General features: G+C 39.4%; 1 protein-coding gene across 3 annotated transcripts in view; it reads right to left on the bottom strand.

The window, feature by feature from the left end:
- Window positions 1-21,896, bottom strand: part of Tacc1 (transforming acidic coiled-coil containing protein 1) — a 108,290-nt gene that overhangs the window by 81,019 nt on the left and 5,375 nt on the right. The gene's annotated exons all lie outside the window — the stretch shown is intronic.

Here is a 21,896-nt window from a genome sequence, read left to right as displayed (position 1 = left end):
CGGAGATACTGAGCACCCAGGACTCGCCAGGGAGGCGCGCGGCTACCGGACGGCCTCGGGCAATGGGCGCCCTGACTCCAAGCGAGGGAAACCTCAGCTGAAGAGGGCAACAGGTGGCGTGGGCCGGAGGTCTTCGTGCGTCCTGGGTCCTAGTGGAAAGACGTCGCGCTCCCGGGCCAGCTCAGCTGGGGTTACAAGGGAGGCAGCGGGAAGAGGCCCCACGGTGAGGCTATTCAGAAAAGTACCAGTAGGGGGCGGTGCGGGCCGGGGTCAGGAGACCCAGGCAGTTTTTCAAAGGGATGTGGCCTTCCCGCTCCAAATCGCTGCGCTCTCCAGGGGCAGGAGTGAGGCCTTGCCTGAGTTGTAACAGGAAACGAGGTTAATCCTAGTTCTGCCCTCCGCCTCCCCACACACTAGCTGGGTGGCTTGGGACAAATTATTTCACCCTCTGAGTCTTGTTTTCTTCATCTGTAAAATAAGGGAGTATTGTTTTCTTTACCTCTTAATGTCCCTTTTGTCTCTGAAAAACATGGAATGAATTCTCTTCCAAACTATTTTTTTGGAGGAAATGCTCCTATTCCTTCCATTTCATCTGCGATCTAGTTATACCTAAAGAGTTCCTTCTTTCTCACCCATTCCTGCCCCCCACCTCCCTCCTTTCCGGCCATCTGTCCTCACCCCAAGCAGGACTTTATGGAACAGATTAGAATGACCTTTACTGCTAACACCTGTTCATCTTTCCAGATGCTTTTCAAACCTCCTATCTATAACACCATCCTGCATCTTGATACCACTTCTCTCTTGTTATAGCCTGTCTCGCTCACTAGAGGTAAACTCCAGGAAGACAGGGAATTAATTTTGTTGTTTTGAGACAGAGTAGCCCATGCTGATCTCCAACCGTGAGCTCAAGCATTCCTCTGGCCTCAGCCTCCCTAGTAGCTGGGACTACAGTGCATACCACCTTTCTAATATGTCTTCCCCCAACTAAACCCCCATACTGTGGATTGAACCCAGGGGCACTTTACCATTGAGGTACATTCCCAGTCCCCTCCGCTCCCCCGTTTTTGAGACAGATCTCCTAAATTGCCTAGGCGGGCCTCAAACTTGCAATCCTCCTGTTTCAGCCTCCCGACTCCTGGCAGGCTACACCACCTTGTAGAATATGAATGGAATATGAGTTTTTAAATGGCAAGATGGCTTTCTTACCTCTGTCCTAGCTTAGAGTTATGGTTTATGTAAAATAAATATTTATTAACTGAATGAGCTCATAGCTGAGCACATAGAATTGTATTCAATGTTAACTTTATTCATCATTGGCAACTATAGGAGAATAACGACATTTACAGCTACATTTCAATTTTTCCAGCAAAATTGTAATACTTTTATTTATAGCAACTCTCTTCTTTGTGTGTCAAATTTTGACTACCTATTTATTTATTATCATCACTCTGCTTAACCAGAGGGCTCCCAAGGTCCAGAATGCTGCCACATTGAAACACATACATATCTTTGGGGGAGGGAACAAATAGTAAAAGGAAAATGAGACTGGAATTGAGATTTTTGTAGGAAAGATTTCAGATAACTAAAAAGAAACTGACTCCTGGTGGATCACCATTTAAAAAAAAAAAAGTTCAAATTCCTTATGCAGTGTGATTGAAGCACCACTGATAATGTAAACATATCCCTGTCAGAGCTGTGGTTCCCTTCCAAAGGGAATTCTCACCTAGTGAAAAAGGTCTTTATTCTCCAAGGGTCATTCCAAGAAAAAATGGGAGGGGGAGCAACAGGAGGGGAGGGCAGGAATGGCAAAATTTTTTTGTAGACAAGTAGACAAGATGGGCTGTCAGAGTTTTTTGTTGTTTTTGTTTGTTTGTTTTGGGGTACCAAGGATTGAACTCAGGGGCACTTGACCACTGAGCCACATCCCCATACCTATTTTGTATTTTATTTAAAGACAGGGTCTCACTGAGCTGCTTAGCACTTTGCTTTTGCTGAGGCTGGCTTTTGCGATCCTCCTGCCTCAGCCTCCCCAGCCTCTGTGATTCCAGGCATGTACCACCTCACCCGGCTAGAAGTTTTTACCTGTTAGTGCAGAAAGGCACAGGGTAGTGCCACTAACATGGTTTAAAAGAAAAGGAGACAGCTGGCAAGTGGCTTAATGGTAGAATAGCTGCCTAGCACAAGCAAGCCCCTGGATTTGAGTTCCAGCATGGCAAAAACAAACAAACAAACAAAAAAAACACAACCTCTTGTATTGAAGAGAAATTGAGACAACAAGGGGGAAAGGATTCTGCAAAATAATGTGAAAGATCATCTACATGGGGCCCAACACTTTCAACCAGTTTGACTTATTTTACTTTATATTTTTTCTTGTTCTGTGGCTCTTTTGGAGACATTGGCAGTTGGGGCTCCAGATTCATGGAAGTGAAGACAGTGAAGGGAAAGTCTTGTCTTTGGAAAGTAAACTTAAGAGGTTTCTTTAAGAAAAAATGTCCAAGAAAGACTTGAGATCCCCAACATATAATGTCTTCTTTTCCCCAACATATAATGATTTGTCCTATGGAAGCAGAGCTAAGATCCAGATGTTTCTCTGTCCCAGATGCTGGCTGTAGATCTTCAACAAAGGCATAGATTATAGGATATCTGAAATCCTTCTGCTTAATGTCCCTTGGTGTAAAGACCTCTTATTTTTATGTTTCAATTAAAAAAAATGAAGCCAGGTGGGGTGGTGCATACCTGTAATTCCAGTGACTCAAGAGGCTGAGGCAGGAGGATCTCAAGTTTTTTGCCAGCCTGGGTAACTTAGCAAGACCCTATCTCAAAATAAAATATAAAAAGGGCTGGGGATATAGCTCAGTGGTAGAGTTCAATCTCTAGTACAGCATAAATAAGTAAATCCCCCAAATATCAGCATCCTTAATAAAGGTACAGAATTATTACCATACAATCCTGCTCTGAGGAAATGCATGAGAAATGGAAACATCTCTGAAGTCGTATACTTAGAGGCAGCTGTAAGTTGTGAGCAGCCCTGCTGTTGTCTGCACCCAAAAACTGAAAAAAATATTACCGCTTCTGGGGCTCAGAACCAGTCACATGGCCAAGGAGTTCTCCTTTAAGTGGCGGCTTGAAGCGAACAGCTGTACATACTTGATATTGCATTTCATATAAAGAGAAAATAAAACCTTGTATTTTTTTGGTGTTCTGCAATATCTGTCTAATTGTGACAGAGGAAAGAGAAGAAGAGGAGAGGAAGGCAGCTCTCATTTTGCAGTCTCTGGGTGAGCAAGCTACATGGTGGCCAGAGAGGGTCAGAAGGAACACATGGCTATGACAGAATCTAGGAGAAGGGCTAGTATTTGATATCCAGTGTTAAGATTTTGATTTGTGTATTACTGTTCTATAAATAAGGTATCATATATATATTTAAATTATATATATAAGGTATTATATATATATATAGTCATAGATGGACACAATACCTTTATTTTATTTGTTTATTTTTTTTACGTGGTGCTGAGGATCAAACCCAGTGCCTCAAACCTGCTAGGCACAGGCTCTGAGCCACACCCCCAGCTTCAAATAAATTATTTTTTAAACATTGAAAAATAGTAAGCCTGCTGAAAACTAAAAAATAAATATTAAAAATCTCTCTCTCTCTCTTTAAAAAAATTTTTAAAAAATGAAAAATAATAAGGAAAGAAAATTTAAGAAATTGAAACTGAGATTGGTCCTGAGATTGCAAAATGCATTTCTCAGTGTCAAATCCTATCCCCAGAGTGCTAATTATGCTCAATAGAGTAATGGGAACTAGCATTTATTGGATATCAGGGACTGTGCTTGATGGTTAAAGAAAAGGAAACACATTCAAGTCTTATAAGTGAGAAAAAATAACAGTGTGTAACACTTAATGAGCACCTTCATGATGCCAGACTCTGTTCTAAGTGCTTTAGATTTATTAACTCATTTACTGTTCACCAACCTTGCAGGTAAGCACTTTTAATATCCTCAGTTTACAAGTGAGTAGAATAAAGCATATAAAGATTAACCATACCCAGGCCACATACCTAGGCAATGGCAGAGCTCGTACTCAAACTCAGATAGGCTATCTGCAGAGTACAGCACAGGACTCAGCCTCTGTGCTACATTGTCTCAAGCCTTCTACTGTACACCCCACTTGAAGATGAAGAAACTGAGGTAGATGAGGCAGCCAGTATTTAAACCGAGTTCTGTGTTAATTACAAAGCTTATGTTCAACATGAATTTTTCCCCCTAGCAATCATGCCAAATAAGTATCACCTTCCAACACAGCTACCTTAGGAAGTTATGTACTTATCTCAGAGCTGCACCATCTCTCCTCCTGTGGAAATTATTTATATGACAACCCATAGGTCAAAGGATAAAACTAGTTCATTCCTTCAGAGCCAGATAGATACTGTTCTTCACATCAGGTTGTAAGTGCTCCAACACTGCTGTCTTTGAGAATAGTTTGGCTATTCACAGTTCTTTGTCTTCCCATATAAAATTTAAATGTTTGTTAAGTTAAAAAAAATTGTCAGAATTTTCAGCAGAATTGCATTGAATCATTCAAGAGGGGTTGCCAGCTGAACAATAAAAAGACTTCTAATTCATGAACATGAATAGATTCCCTCTATATCAAATATTCTTTCATATCCTGGAATACTTTAAACTTTTCAGCCTGTGGGGCTCACACATCTTTTGCTAAATTTGTGATTGTTTTATGCTATTATAAACGGAGCTGTTTTATAAATTTACTTTCTAAGTGTTAGTTGCTACTATGTAAGATACAATTGATATTTGCATATTGTATCCTGCAACTTTGCTAAAGTCATTTATTACCTCTAATAGCTATTTTTTGCAAGTTCCTCAGGATTTTCTATACAATATCACTTGTATCTGAAGACAGTTTTACTTATTCCTTTCTGGAATGTATTCCTTTTATCCCTTGCCTTGTTACACTGGCCAGGCACTCATGCACAATGTTAAATAAAATAGTGAAAGCCAACATTCTTGGCTTGTTCCTGATCTTCATTTTTTTTTTAATTCCTAACTTTCTGAGAGTTTTTTTTTAATGATAAAAAGATGTCAAACTTTGACAAATGCAATTTCTGTACCTACTGAAATGATCTTATTGTCTTTCTCCTTTATTTTTTTCATTTGTTGTTACATTGATTAATTTTCAGATGTTAAACCAACTCTGCATTGCCACTTAATTGTGGTGTATCATCTTTTATAATATGTTGCTGGATTTGCTAATATTTTATTGTAGATTTTTGCATTTATATTCATGAAGGATATTGGCCCATAGTTTTCTTAAGATGTCTTTATCTGATTTTAGAATGTCTTTTTCTAGTTTCTTTCTTATGATGTCTTTATCTGGCTGGGCACAGTGGCACATGCCTGTAGTCCCAATTACTTAGAAGGCTGAGGCAGGAGGATCATAAGTTTGAGGCCAGCTTCAGGAACTTAGTGAAATCCTGTCTGAAAATAAAAAATAAAAAGAGCTAGGAATGTAGCTTAATGCTAAAGCATCCCTGGATTTAATCCCCAGTACTGGGGGGCAGAAAAAAAGAAAAGAAAGAAAAAAATATCTTTATCTGGTTTTTGGAATACTGGTACCATAAAATGAGCTGGAGAGTACTCCCTCCTTCTTTATTTTCTGAAACAGTTTTTATAGGATTGGTGTTTTTGCTCCCATAAATATTGATAGAATTCACCAATGGAGCCATCTGAGCCTGGAACTTTTTTCAGATGATTTTTAATTATAAACTCATCTGAATTTCTTTAATTGACATAGAGCTGCTCAAGCTTTCTATCTTTTGGGGGAGTGAACTTTACAATTTATGTCTTTCTTGAAATGTGTCCATTTCATCTGTGTGTCACAATTAACGATGTAAAGTTGTTCATAATAACAATGGAGCATTATTTTTTTAATATCTCAAGGATAAGCAGTGGTGTTCCCTCCTCTTTTGTTCTTTGTTTAAATATATAAGCAAGTAGAATTTTATTAAACTTATGCATAACATAATTTAAAAGAAGTGGTATTCTTCCACTAATAAGAACGGTATATGGCTATTGTGAGCCGCTGTAATAGATAAGCCTCTAAATCCCAGTGGTTTAATAATAAAAAGTTTATTTCTCAACAACTAGAAGAGTGAAATGGGCATTCAGATTTGGTTTTCTTTCAAGCGCTGGTTCAGGGACCTAGCTTCCTTCCATTTCCTGCTCTGCCTGTTCCACAGTGGTTTGCAAGGTCACTGCTCATGTGCTTTGAGCTGGTGGGAGGAAAAACAATGGTGGCTCCTGTGCAGGTTTTCATGGCTGAGGTCTGGGTATACAATGCGTCTGCCCACATTCCATTGGCTAGAATTCATTCACATGATCACACTGAACTGCAATGGAGCATGAGAAATATAATCAGCTCATCCAGGAAGATGAGCCCTCTGACTCTGAGATGGCTAGTAGTCTTAGCTATAGGTATCCTCCCTTTCTGGCCTTCACAAAAATCTCCTCAAAAACCAAACAAACAAAACCACATGAACATACTGGAGTAAAGTCCAGCCTTTTGCAGTTTTAACTAAAGCTTTAAAATTGTATATCCATCCATTATGTGCTTGCAAATAATGGTAAGTATCAGGACATGCCTGGTTGCTTCCATCCATTTCAGCGAAGGCCCATTCAGTGAGGGCCAGATCCAGATTTTGTGTATCCTGATGCTCAAATAATTTTGTGGGACCCTGCTTTCTTTAAGGTTGGCAACTTTTCCTTTTTCATCTTTTTTTCCTCCTTTATGTAGGTTGGGCAGAGATCTCCCATCTCACTGAATTCCTTCTCAGAATTGGTACCTTGAATGCCTCTCTGTAAACTTAAGTTCTGAAACTAAATAGGTTGTAAGAGCCTAAATTCAGATACAGGAATGTAGAAAACTTTCTCTTGGGCACCTGTAACTTCATGGAAGTACTCTCTCTTTGCAGGACATTTTTTTCTATCAGGGGTTGGTGGAGTTTATGACCAGGTACTTCTTATTTGGGGTCCAGCATTGTTATCCACTAAGGTGTATCTCCTTTGCCCCATAAATAGAATTGTTAACTTCATTTGCCACTACTTTATCCATATTTTTTCATGGCTGTGACCAAAACCCCCAACAAGAACAACATAGAAGAGTAAAGTTTCTTTTGGCTGATGGTTTCAGATGCCTCAGCCCATAGAAAGCTTATTCCATAGCTCTGGGCTTGAGAATATTATAACCAAAGGGTGTGGAGGAAAAAAGCAGCTCAGGACAAGGGAGAACTCTTTTTTTCATTCTTGATACTAGAAATTTCTTTTCTCTCTCTCTTTCTTTCTGTGTCATTCACACTTGAGACTTATTGATTTTATTAGTTTTTCCAAAGGACCAACTTTTGTCTTATTGTTTTTTTCTCTCTCCTTTTGTTCTTTAGTTCATTGATTTCTGTATTTACTATTTCCTTTCTTTCGCTTGTCTAAGGCTCCATTTACTCTCCTTTTTCTAGATTTTAAAGGTAACGATTTAAGCCATATGCAGTGGCATATGCCTGTAATTCCAGTGACTCAGGAAGCTGAGGCAGAAGGATTCCAAATTGAGGGCAGACTCAGCCACTTTGCTAGGTCCTAAGCAATTTAGCAAGACCCTGTCTTCAAATAAAAGGGGTGGGGATCTGGCTCAGTGGTTAAGCGCCCCTGGATTCAATCCATAGTACCAAAAAATAAATAAATAAGGGTAAAAATTTAGATAAATTGAGACTCTTTTTTTCCTCCCTCTAATGGGCACTTAAAGCTATAAATTTCCCTGAGTGCTATCTTAGTTATGTCCCACAAATTTTGATATGTTATATTTTTATTATCATTCAGTACAAAATATTTTCAATCTCTCTTGTGATTTTTTTTCTTCAACCAATAAATGCTTAAAAGTGTGTTCTTTAGTTTCCAAATATTTATAGTATTGTTCTTAGTTTTTAATTTAATTTCATTGTGGTCAGAGAACAAACAATTTTATTTCAACTTTTTAAAATTAATTGAATTTTTTTTATTATCCAGAAAATGTCCTATCCTGGTAAACATACCATGTGCACTGAGAAGAAGGTACATTTTACAGTTGCTGGATGAAGTGTTCTATAAATATCGATTAGGTCAAGGTAGTTAATCATGTCACTCACATTTTCTGTCTTTGCTGACTCTTTGATTATTCTATCAACTTTTGAGAAGCAATAAATCTCCAGCTGGTTAAAATATCCCATTGTGCCTTTTTCTTCCTTTCATTCTGTCAATTTTTACTTCATACATTGTAAGGCTGTAATTGGGGACAGACAAATCTGCGACTTTCATGTCACCTTGATTGATTAGTTCTTTTATCATTCTGAAGTGTTCTTCTTTATCTTTGGTGATATATTTTGTTTAGAAATCTATTTTTTTAATATTAATATAGCCACTCCACCCTTCCTGTGTTTACTATTTACATAATGTCTTTTCCTATCCATTTTAACCTATCTCTGTCATTCTATTTAAAATACAGTTTTATAGATAGCTTATATAGTTTTTCAAAAATAGACCCATTTTTAGAGCAATTGAAGGCTATGAACACTGCTAAATTGTAGTGAAAGTACAGAAAGTTCCCGCACACCTCTGAACCTCCCCCTCCATACACACAGCCTCCCCAGACAGATATATTTGTTAGAGTCAGTGAACATACATTGATGTTTCTTTACCACCCCAAGTCCACTGTTTACCTTAAGGTTTGCTCTTGATATTGTACATTCTATGATTTTAGATAAATGTAATGACGTGTCTCCATATTATAGTATCAAACAGAATAGTTTCACTCTAAAAATCTTCCCTGATTCCCCTACTCATTCTTCCCTCTCAGCAACCACTGATCTTTTTATTGTCTATATAGGTTTGCCTTTATTAAAGTATCATACGGTTGGAACCGTATAGTGTGTAGCCTTTTCAGTTAGCCTTGCTACCCAGTAATATTTAAGTTTCCTCCGGGTCTTTTCATGGCAGCTTATTTCTTTTTAATATTAAATAATACTCCATTGTCTGGATGTACCACAGTTTATTATTGATTCATCAATTGAAGGGCATCTTGATTGATTCCAGATTTTGGCAGTTATGAAAAAGGTTTCTATAAACATCTCTGTATAAGTTTTTGGCTCATTTGGGTAAATACCAAGAAGTAAGATTGCTGGATTGTAAGATTAGAATATGTTCAGTTTTGCAAGAAACTGTCAAAACTTTCTGACAAAATCCAGCCTCTACAACAGTGAGGCCCTAAGCAACTCAGTGAGACTCTGTCTCTAAAAAAAAAAATACAAAATAGGGCTGAGGATGTGGCTCAGTGGTTGAGTGCCCCTCAGTTCAATTCCTGATACCAAAAAATTAAAAAATAAAATCAATCATCATCTGGGGCTAGGGATGTGGCTCAGTGGAAGAGTACTTGTCTAACATGCACAAGGCCCTGGGTTCTACCTTCGGCATTGCAGAAACAAACAAAAATCTCTAAAAAAACTCTAAAAAAATCATCAATTTCAGTCTTTTTAGTTGGAGTACTTAGCTTATTAACATTTAATTTAGTTGTTGATATGAATGGAGGCAGGTCTATCATTTAATTCATTGTTTTATATTTTTCCCCCTGTAACCTATTTCTCCATTTTTGCTTCTTATTTTTTAAAAAAATTATTTAAATTTTAGAAATTATTGTTTTAATTTTCCTGCTGCTTCTTTTTTTTAAATATATTTTATTTTTTAGTTATAGGTGGACACAATATCTTTATTTTATTTGTATGTGGTGCTGGGGATCAAACCCAGTGCCTCACGCATGGTAGGCAAGCGCTCTACCTCTGAGCCACAGCCCCAACCCTTCCTGCTGCTTCTTAGCTAAGCCTTTGCATCATGTTAAGTAGCTGACCTATAGGTTACAAAATATATCCTTAACTTTTCACAGTCCACTTGTAATTGATAATGTGCTTCCTCATGTAAATTCTACATGAAAAGTGCAATTTCTTAAATAGAAAACTCACCAGATGGAGTTAACAGCCAAATAGAAATGTTAAGGGAAAGAGTAAGCAAACTTTAGGATAAATCAATCAAAATGACTCAGAATGAGTAACAGAGAAGAAAAAGATTGAAAATAATATGAAAAAAAAAATCTTAGGAACTGCCAAATAGTAAAAAAAAAAAAAAAAATATATATATATATATATATGAATCTCAGAAGGAGGGAGGAAAATAAAATTTAAAAAATTTTTAATTAATAATATTTAAACACTTCCCAAACGGAATGCAAGTCTGAATTTTTCAGATTCAAGATACTAAACAAACATGAAGTTGAATAAACATGAAGTCCACTCCAAGGCACATGGAGGTCAAACAGAAATAATAAGTCTTAAAGCATAAAGAGAACATCAATAACAAAGGACTTCCACTTGGTCATTTTTTTGTTGTATCTATTTCTGATGAAATTTCCCACTTCTTTGCTGGGATTTTGATTCACCCAAAACAACCTTTCCCCCTGGATTTTCACTTAGAACAGATATAAAACCCTTTAAAATTATAAAAATACTTTTAAACCCTTGCCTTTCAAATTCTAACATCTTGTTCACCTCCAGGTCAGATTTGGTTGACTTTTCTCTTAAGGATTTGTTCCATTTTTCTCTATGCTTTATGTGTGAAGTAGTTTTGGCTTGAATCTTGGATATCATGAATGCTAAGATTCCAGATTCTGTTTTCCTCTGATAAGTCTTGTTTTTCCCTTATTTTAGCAAATTTTCTTGGACTTGAACTAAAAACTCTGTTTCTTGGATTTGGTTTGGGTATCCCCTCTTTGACACTTTCTTTCTGGATATCCCCATTTTTTTTTTTTAAGCATTCATGATTTTCTGGCTTCACGTGTTTCATTCCCCAGAATACAAAGCCAGCGTGCAGACTACATCTGCTGATTTATCTTTTCTTCTCCTGTTCTCCAAATAGACATGCAACACTAGAGGTTATCTACTTCTGTCGCCTCTTCAGTGCCTTCAAGTAGTCACTTTATGTAACATGTCCAGATTTGGGAGTTCAGGAATGGTTATAGTATCCAGAATAGTCTGTTACATGGGAAAGCAAAAGCCCATACTATATGATTCTTATGAAATGGAAATGTTCAGATTTATATATATCCCAGCTTACTCATCACAGTTGTCCTGAATGACCTGGAACTGCTTTAAAAAAAAAAAATCAGGAGTACTAGAAATAATTTGCCATTGTCCTTGAAGGCAATTTTAAAAGATAAGGACCAAAGGAGTTGGGCAATGGGAGCATCCTTGCATAACAAGAACCAAGTCTGGCATCTCTCAAGGTGACAGAGACTACCATTCCCTAATATCTGTTCTGCTTCTCTCTTCGTTAAGCAAACAAACAACAAACACAAACAAGCCTGGTTTTTAAACTAAGCAAAAGCTATTCTGAATGAAAGCTTCATTTCCCAGTCTTCATTACACACAGGTAGCCATGTAACTAAGTTTTAGTCAGTGGAATGAAAATGGAAGTGTCAAGTTCAATTTCCAGGATGTACTGTTAATGAAGAATGGAGAGGTAAGCCCTTTTTGTGGTTCTTTCTTTTCCCTGCTGACTGGAATGCTGATGAGATAACTTAATTCAAGCAGCCATGATTAATCTTGAGGTAAGAGCCCTGTGCTAAGGTTGAAGAAGCCAGAATTCCTGATGCTATGGAGCTTCTGAGCCTGCTCTTGATTGCCCACCCTCCAGCTTTCCTTTATGTGGAAATAAAAAAATAAACTTACAAATTTTTTAGGCATTATTATTTTTGAGATTCTATAATATTCAGCTAAATCAACTCAATAATTCTATAGGGGAGGGGAAAAAAAAGTCGTATTATTTTGCAGTCAAACCACCAGAACCTGGGAGATCTGTATTCCTTAGCAGCCTGGATAGCAATCATCCCACCCTACTCTACAGATAGACAGCACTGTAGAAATGAGCTTGAACACTAATGCTTCCCAGGCCTAATGTTCAGCTCCAGCTGAAAGTGTTCAGAAACCACCCCAGCCATCACTGCCAAGCAGACCTATCCCTTATCCCACATAAAATTCCTTTGACAGAATGTTCCATTCTCTTCTCTCTCAAGGCTGTCCTGAGTTATTCATTCACTCAAAAAATATATATATATACTTAATGTCGTCCACTCAGACTTGGTTTCCACTCACTAATATACTCAATGCCTACCTGACATCTGGATTCCACTTTGTGGAAGTGCTAGATGAGGTGAGAGTTGTCTGGGGCCGGCATTCAGCCTCAGGATGTCACTCTCACAAGTCTATACCCTAACTCCACCTCACCTAATTATTTTGGTAATGCCTATATACAAAATAAATAAATAAATTTTAAAAAATCAAAACTAAGAAACAGAGTCAGATAACAGAGCCCAAAAGGCCCTTAGAAGTCACCATTTTGTTTCGTTTCACCTTCTTACACTAACGTTAAGTACACAGAGGCTCTGACAGAGTAGGAGGCAGGGACTTGCCCAAGGTTACAAAAACAGTGGCAAAGCCAGAACCAGGACTCAGATTTCCCCCCATTACATCTAGTCCTCTGACCTTTTCTCAATCATTATTTCCTTTATTCACACTTAATTCAAACACAAAGAAAGATGGTACATCTGTTATTGCCATTAGAAAATAAAACTTTTTACTTAAAAGCCATCCCATTTAGCTCAGTATCAAAGAGAGGAATTACCTTTGGCAATTTGCCTTTCAATTTGTTCACACTTAAGTCTGAAGAGTGAACTTGACAGCAGCCAAGACCAGGGCCTTTTTTTCTGGCTTTGGAACCCTTGGCACTAGAAGAAAATGAAGTCAGGTGAAAGTCACATGCTTACTTGCAAGGTAAGTTTCCACCAAGTGATTTTTGCCTAAGGCTAATTCTCAGAAATCCTTCTAACATTTTTTACCAGCTACTCTCTGTAGGACTGTTCTCTAACACTTTGTACTCAACAAAGCCAATTCTAAGGGGGGAAAAAAGAGAGCCAGAGTGAGCGAGAGATTGCCTTTGTTCCTGCATTCCAAGGTGCTGTAACTGTCACCTGTAATAAATAAGTTGACAGTTTGTAGTAGAGAACTGGCTCTGGAGACCAGTGACCCTGCTCTCCTATGGCAGAAACAGCTGCCAAGTGCACACTTTCAGTCTGTATTCTCAGGGGAAGGAATGAAAGCAATTCTTTCAAGCTCCTTTTGTTTTTTATTTTATTTTTAATTTCATTTACTTGTCATTTCTATTCCTACATAATGATTCAGGGACAGTATGCCCTTTGTGCACTTTTTATTGATTTTTACTTAAACAGACAAAATCTGCCCATAATTCAAACATCCTGGACTTGGTTGCTGCAAGTGTCTTCTTGGAATATTAACTCATAGTACTTATTTGGGTTTCATCTAATTTTGCAGTAGTGACCTAGAGCAATCTTTAGATATTTAAACCCAGATTGCAACTCCATTTGTCTGGTCCTGGGGGAAGAAGAGTCGGGGGAGTTCATCCACTAAGACTTGGTTTCCACTCATTGACTTGGCAGGTTTGGGCTCAGTCATCCCACTGAGAAATGACAGAGCAGACAGAAAAACCAGAAGGCTGGCAAGACTCCTGAGGGCCTGGGTTCAAGAAACCTCTTTAATTTGTAAGCTTTTTGGAATTAAAATCACTATGCACGCTTCATTATAAAAAAATAGCACCAAGAATACTTTTTAAAAATGTGCTGTTCTCTGGCTGGGCAAGACAGAATCTATGGAACTTCAAAATGCTGCAAAACAAGTAGACATTCAAAGGAAATCTCTAAAGAAAAAGTTTAAAACTGTCTTTAGAGGTCATGTTAGTTATTTATCCTAGGACTTTTAAGAGTGAGAGAGCTGCCAAGTACAAAAAAGCTGTAATGACAGGTTTTTACCCTGAGGCAGGTTAAATAAAAAGAAGAATAAGCACAGGTAGAACAAAACAGCACAGTCCTTCTTTAGGAAGTCGGAAAGTTTTCCATCTTCCTACAGAGACCAACCAGAACTGCCCTGGAATGTCTGCCCTTGCATCTGTAAGCATAAGAGTCAGAATAAAATTAAAACACCATACCTTTCCCTGTTAGGTGAAGTACAACCACAGATCAGTAGGGAATGCTGTTGTTTTTGCTTTTCCATGTTCCAGGGAGGGGATGCTTCAGACAATATTTGGTTTGTGTAGTCACAGCTTTGGATTTTTCATTTTTCTTCCCCATAATCATATGCTTTTTATTTCTGTCCAATACTTTGATCCACATTGCTTAGATACTGTAACCATTTTCTTGAGCATTTGGGATCTAAAGCAGGTGTGGGCAGCAGAAGTGAGAGCCAGACTTGGTGGAGGCATTCTGATCCCACCGATAGTCCACAGCAGGGCACAAGATGGTCAATACAAGAAGGAAAGCAGGTGCTTAAGCAAGGTGTGCTGACTGTGAGAAACAGAATAGCTGGCTCACCAGGATGGAAGCCGGCTAACGAGCAGCCACTGAACCCAAGAGTCAAATGGGGCTAATGGGATCATCTGGTCCCAAAGTCCACCCAAGGCAGGAATCCTCTGCACAAGGTTACTTGGCCAGTAGTCAGCCAATCCCTGCTTGGAAAAATCAAAAATATCTCTGGGTAACACGGTACAGCACTCAGATCCCTCTCCAACAAAGGATTTAGCAAATCAGCCTCAAAGAATGTGTTCAGCTGGTACCCTCTAGCTGTTAAGCCTTCAGGGTGTTTCAGCTTTTGAGCTAAAATCAGTCTTTTTGGCAGTCCCCAGGCAACAGCCAAGCAAGGCAGTAGTATAAAGACCCAATCACTTCTGCCCCTCATGGGTTCCTCTAAGGTATCACCTTTGCTTTGAAGCTCCATAGGGTCTGAGAGATCCTGTGAGACCTGAACCATACGTAGCCTGAAGGCTCTCCTGCCCAACCTTGCTTTCTCTCGCATTATAGTTCACACTTGGAATTTCCTCTAAAGGCCCAAGTGTGGAAAGTTTGGTCCCCAGCCTGTGGTTCCTTTGGGAGGTGGAGGAACCTTCAAGAGGTGGAGCTAAAGGATGGGGAGCAGGGTGGGTGGGTGTGGCTTGGTGGCAGAGCACTTGCCTAGCATGTACAAAGCCCTAAGTTCAATTCCCAGCACACTTAAGGAAAAGAAAAAAGAAAAAGAGGCGGGGCTAGTGGAAGGAAGTTAAGTGATTGAGGACATGCCCTTGAAGGGGATATTGGGACCTCAGCCCCTCCTCTTCTAATTTTCCCCCACAGTGACCATGAGGTGAGCAGCCTCCTCCACTCTATGCTCCAGCTATGATATATTGCCACTCCACAGGTCCAAAAGCAACAAGCCAAGTGATCATGTATTGAAACTTCTGAAATCATGAGCCAAGATAAATCTTTCCTCCTTCTAAGTTGATTTATCTCAGGTATTTGTCACTGTGATGGAAAGTGGGCCATATGTACCTCCTTTTCTTTTTCTAGGTGTCACTTCTCAAAAAGCCTTAATAATGAAAGCACAGGGAATTTTTTTTGTGAATATGTCAGTATTCTATAAGAAACCCTAACAGTGGAAACATGCCATTATGTATTTGTCAAAATGCATAGAACTTTAAGGCACAAAGAGTGAACCTTAATGTATGCAAATTGAAGAAAAATAATTTAGGAGCTCAGATGATCCCAGGATGAAATGCGAATTGTGATTAAAAACAATCTAACTGTATTATAAATTTGTGAAAAATCTTCACTGAAGCGGGTGTGGGGGTAAAGATGCTGACCTAAGTAACTCTGGAAATGAGTAGAGTCTATTAAGATAAAGGCGAAAGAAACTGCACTGTAATCTAGTTGACAAAATTGTTTCCTGTGGGGGTCCATGGTAACAATTCTAATACCACCACACATGTATATTGCAATTGAACAATTACATAAATGGATAGCAGATGGTGGGAGCCAGGATTCTCATTGTCGTAGTGGAAAATTACAAATTGGAAAGGGGAGGTCTAGAATGATCCTTGTGGTAATGGATTAGAGTTGGAAGCATCAGTATGAATTCATGTTTATGTTAACATATAGTTGGTTACACACAGAAATATTTTAAAATGGTGTATATACACAGATTAGCACATGCATAATCTCCTTGTTTTATCAGCTGAAAGGGTACTGACACACCCTAATATTGACACATCCAATACTGAGATCTTGGTTTTTAATATCATTCTCCAAAATAAATAAAGGAACCTGGGTTACTTGGAGAAATAGCTGAATCTAAGACTGGGGTTGGAAATATACAAGATCCACCTGGAACATCTTGTAATGGTAGGTGCATCTTGTAGTTTAAAAAAAAAAAAAGTGCTCAAGAAACAAATACCAAATCCCAAAATGATAGGAGTATTGCAAAGGGACACAAAAGTCAAATGAAAGAGTACCCAATGTCCAAAGCTATAAAGTATACAATAAACATACATGAGTCCCTACTAATATAAATAAATGATTAAACATAAGTACATGAAAAGATGAGATAAATCTACTATGAAGGAATTCTAAATAATTTATGTGTGAACTCCACCTTCAGTGAGGCAGTGCTTAACTTTCCACTTCTAAGTGTGGACTGTGCACAGTGACTTCCTTCCTAAGAGTACACAATAAAAACAGAGACATCTGACAAACACTACTTCAAGCCAGGTGATTAAGGTCAACACCAGGAGTGATGTCATCACAGGTACTTTTAATAGGATATGGTGAGAATGACAATTTACTTCCCCCAAATATAAATTCCGCTGTAATCATAAGAAAAACACAAGACAAATTCCAAAGATGAGATATTCTACAAAGTACTGGACCCAATTGTCCTCAAAACTATCAAGGTCATCAAAACCAAGGAAAGCCTGAGAAAATATCAAGCCAAGGAAAACCTAAAGGGACATGACGACCAGATAAAATATGGCGTCCTGGATAGTAGACTTTGGGCAAATACCAAGAAAATCCAAATTAAGTACGAACTTAGGTTAATAAGAAACTATCAATATTGGTTCATCAAATGTGAAATAAGAACCTCACAAATGTTAGATATTAATAATAGGGGAAATTGGATATGGAGTATATGGCAATACTGCACAATCTTCACAATTTGTCTGCAAATCTACAACTGTTAGAAAATCTATAACTGTTACAAAAAGTTCATCTAAAAATAATTCCTTATATTATTAAAATGAATTTAATTATACTTAGATAAATGTGCCTGCTAGTAATTTTTACCATCGTGAGTGGCACTTGACAGTCCTCTGCCTAGATTTCCCCCCACCGTACGTTTTCATGTGCCCGCTCTTTGTTGACAGTCAGGGCTCTATTCAGACATCATGACTTCAGGGAGAGTTTTTCTAACTACCCAGTCTGAAGCAGCACCTCCCAATCCCATACACGTTCCTTCTCATCTTGTCTTGGTTCCTTCCAAAATTATTTTGCTTTTGTGTATTGTCTCATAACCACCTCCATCCATTAGACTCAGTACCACATAGTGTCATCCACAGTTACTTCTCAATTCCTAGACAAGTACCTGGAAATACAGTGAGCACTCAAAAAAATTGTTGGATGAATAAATTAAAAAATAGGTCTAAATCCTTTACATATGATAGTCATTCAAACATACAAACTTTCACTCCTTCTAGTTTTCTTTAGGCAAAAATTCTCTACCAGGCATGGTGGCATACGCCTGTAATCCCAGCTGCTAGGGAGGCTAAGGCAGAAGGATCAGCAGCCTCAGCAAAAGCAAGGTGCTAAGCAATTCAGTGAGACCCTGTCTCTAAATAAAATATAAAATAGGGCTGGGGATGTGCCCCCTCCCCACAAAAAAAAAGTATCTAGATTCTTCAGCATTCCTCTTGACACAGTTGCCTTGTACTTAATTATGATATAGTAGTAGTAATAATAATTTTGTTGAGGGCTGGGGATGAGGCTCAAGCGATAGCGCACTCATGCGTGCAGCCCGGGTTCGATCCTCAGCACCACAAACAAAAACAAAGATATTGTGTCCGCCGAAAACTAAAAAATAAATATTAAAATTCTCTCTCTCTCTTTAAAAAAGTAACAATTTTATTGATTTATCACTTTACTTTGTGCCATGCACTGCGAAGGACTTTTAAAAGAGTTTCTTTTTTAATCCTCACCAAAAAAGTAGGCTCCACGAGTCAGTACTACTGAAGATCTCGGGAATGTCATTATCCCTCTTAAAGAGTGGCTCCAGATCTGGACTCCGCTGTCTGGATGTGATCTGGATGGCCTGACCATTGTCTTCTCTGATGTATTCTATCAAAATCGCCTATGTGGAGAGGTGGGTTGGCTTAAGCAATGAACTTACTGTTTGTCTTCTACCAGTGAGCATCACATTGGTCTGGAACAAGATTGGTGCTATGGCAGAATATAATTCCATTTCCTCACCACGGGCACCATTTAGTTCTGCTGGCTTGTTTTCACAGCATGACTTTCTCAATGAAGGAAGCTCCGTGTTAGTCTATATTTTGGCACAGTCATCCATCTCATTGTGGACTGGCACTTTGAGTAGCACTGATCTCAGCCAAAATTCTCAACATGATTTTTTAAAAATATATTCTTTTTAGTTGTAGATGAACACAATACCTTTATTTATCTATTTTTTTATGTGGTGCTAAGGATCAATCCCAGTTCCTCATGCATGCTAGGAAGCACTCTACCACTGAGCTACAACCACAGTCCTCTCAGCATGATATTTTATTCATGTTGTAACACAGGTTCAACATCTAGTATATTACTACTGCCTACCAACTTCCAGTAAGAGGACCTATTTGGGATCTAAATCCTAAAAAGAATACTTAAAGATGGCCCAGGAGAGCAGTTGGTGACAAGTCATGAGAGGAAGACATAGTGGAAAATCCTTAAGATTGGTTCCCAAGATTTCTGTCTTTATCCTGGGCCTATCACTAACCTGCTATGAGTAAGAAAATTTCCATTTCTGGGCCTCATCTATAAGAAAGGGTGACAGAGCTCCCTGATTTCTAAGGGCCTTCCAGGTTTTATGGTGTAAGATTCAACTCTTTGAGTCAAAGGACTTCCATACTCTAAATGTCCATAGACTGGACCTTCCACAGTTTTCATGCCCCATCATAGCCCACCATCTTGACTGCCACAATGCTTTGCCTGGGGACAAATTAGCTGGCTTCAGAAGGGGAATATCACAATGATATCCAGCGGCCAGGCCCCAAGATAAAAGAATTAGTCTAGGGGCTGAAAGTCTTCCCCAAAGATGGACCGATACTTTTGTCAAGCATAATGATATCAATACACAAATTCCATTAGAATTGTTCTGAAGGAATTCCATGTGTTTGTCATACTCTGTCATAGGCCAAATAATAACCTCCAAGATGTCAATTCTTAATTCCTAGAACATGTAAATGTTACATATTTGGAACAACATCATCTTATTTGCACATGTGGTACCCTATTTGCTAATGTGATTAAATTAAGGATTTTGAGACGTGGAGATTATCCTAGATGATCTGGGTGGGCCTTAAATACCATCAGAAGTATCTTTATAAAAGGGAAACAGGAGAAGTTTCCACATACAGAAATAGATGGCAAAATGACAGCAGTGATAGATTTTGAAGTGATATCGTCACAAGTCAAGGAATGCTGGAAGCCACCAGAAGCTGAAAGAGGGTAGGGACAAAGAACAGATTATCTCCCAGGGCATCTGGAGGGAGCACATCCCTGCCAATGCCAATCAAGCCCAGTGAGGCTGACTTGGATTTCTGGACTCCAGAGCTTTGAGAGAATAAGTTTGTTGCTTTAAGCCACCAAGTTTGTGGTCATTTGTAACAGTAGCCATAGGAAACTAATATACTCTGCTCCGTTCAGTTATATTTTCCTTTCATACAGATTGGTATGGTTTAGATCCTCAATGTTGCCTAAAGGTTCATGTGCTAAAGGCTTGGGCCCCAGCCTGTGGTGCTGTTGGCAAGTGATGGAACCTTTAGGAGATGGGGCTTGATGGGAGGAAGTTAGGTCATTGGGGCTGTGCCCTTAAAGGGGATATTGAGCCCTTGGCTCCCTCCTCCCTCTTTCTGCTTTTTGGCCACCATGAGGTGAACAGCTTTGCTTCACCAAGGCCTCCAGTTATGATGTTCTGCCTCAAAAGTCCCAAAACAACAGAGCTCACCGACCATGGACTGAAACCTCTGAAACCTTGAGCCAAAATAAATCTTCCTCCATCAGGTGCAGTGGTGCATACCTGTAATCCCAGCAACTCACGAGGCTGAGGCAGGAGGATCACAAGTTCAAGGCCAGCTTTAGCAACTTAGAGAGACCTTGTCTTAAAATAAATAAAATAAAATAAAAAGGGCTGGGAGTATAGTTAAGTGGTAAAGCACCCCTGGGTTCAATTGTCAATACGGGAGAGGAAAAAAAAAAGAAGCAATTTCCTCCTTTAAGTTGATTTATCTCAGGTATTTGTTCCAGCAGAGAAAGCTGACGGACACAGTTTCTCTTTTTCTAATGAACAAAGGATGCCAGTGAATAAAAAAAATTTCAATCTGAAAATAAAAGAGCTGTTTACAGAAGTCCAAGTAGAGTTTGGAAGACCACAAAAGATAACTGAGTACCCCTGGACTGTCTATACAGAGGAGAAGACCCTGCTACCACCCTTAGCTCAAGGTCAGGAGGAAAGAGCTGAATGGAAAGCTGGCTGGCTGCCTGATCAAGCTGTGGCTTCAGTCAGAGAACACACCCTGCCCATGGTGACCCAGCAGGAAAGGAGCAAGGGAAATGCCTACCTTCCTACCACCACTCCCTTCCTCTGACTCCCTACAGGTGTCTTCCATTTGGGTGAATCTAAGTAGAAACCAAATGCAAGGGAGTCATTAAGGCCAGAGCAGTGGAGGCTAGAGAGTGGATTTATAAGAGCAAATGGAAACACCTAGTAGGCATGTAACTTTAATCCCTTCTCAAGACTATCCACCCAGATCAATTTAGTTTTGTGAACTAGAGGGGGCCCTGGACTCTGGCCATGTGGCCTTGGGAAATTCACTGCCTCTCTAGGCCTCCTTTTCTTCAGCTGTGAAAGGCTGGGTTTAAAATAGAGTCTCTAAGATCCCTCTTAGCTCTGGTGGGCGTGATTCTGGAAGCAGACTGAATGCCTTACCAGGCTAGGCTAATGTGTGCCTTGAGTCCTGACAGCTGTTTATTTACTAAAGTACATGCAGGCCTTTCTTTCCATGACGTACACATCTCAGCATCTGTTCAAGCACATGCAGCGCATGCTGGGTACTGAGCCACTCGAGTAGGCTGTGCTCCCATGCAGCACGCAGACATATCACAGGCATGCTGGAAAAGGAAGCATTAGACCAGAAACCCACACTGGGTTCTGGAGGACCAACTCAAAAGCCCAAGAGGCTGGCAGTAAGGCAAGCCACTTACGCCTGCTGTTCCTTAAGAAGACCAGGGAGGCCTCAGCAGCTGGCTACAGCCGAATAGCCCTCAGGCTGGTCAGCAAGTCCACTGGCAAGCCCAGAAAGCCCAGCAAAGGGTTGACTGCCAGAAACCATGCAGATGGTAATAATTACCCAGAAAAATCAAGCTATGGAAAGTTCCAAGGGTCCAGGAAAGTCCTACATTACACAAAGAACATACTGAGCCCTCCCTTGCTGCCTTGGGGCATTTTGTTCTGTATTTTGTCTGCTTTTTCAACTCTTCCTGTCTGCTTGGGTCTTTCTGGAACCTCTTTTAAAAAATAGAGGGTGAGGGTAAAGAATAAAGCATCCTCATTGCTGCTCTAGGGCTGAAACTGCAGAAGGCATAGAAGCCTTCCCCCCCCCCTCCC

The sequence above is a fragment of the Marmota marmota genome, unplaced genomic scaffold (assembly GCF_001458135.2).
Source record: "Marmota marmota marmota unplaced genomic scaffold, marMar, whole genome shotgun sequence".
NCBI classification, from domain to species: domain Eukaryota; kingdom Metazoa; phylum Chordata; class Mammalia; order Rodentia; family Sciuridae; genus Marmota; species Marmota marmota.
Note: the sequence above shows the minus strand (reverse complement) of the source record. Positions and strands in the feature narration are given on the sequence as shown.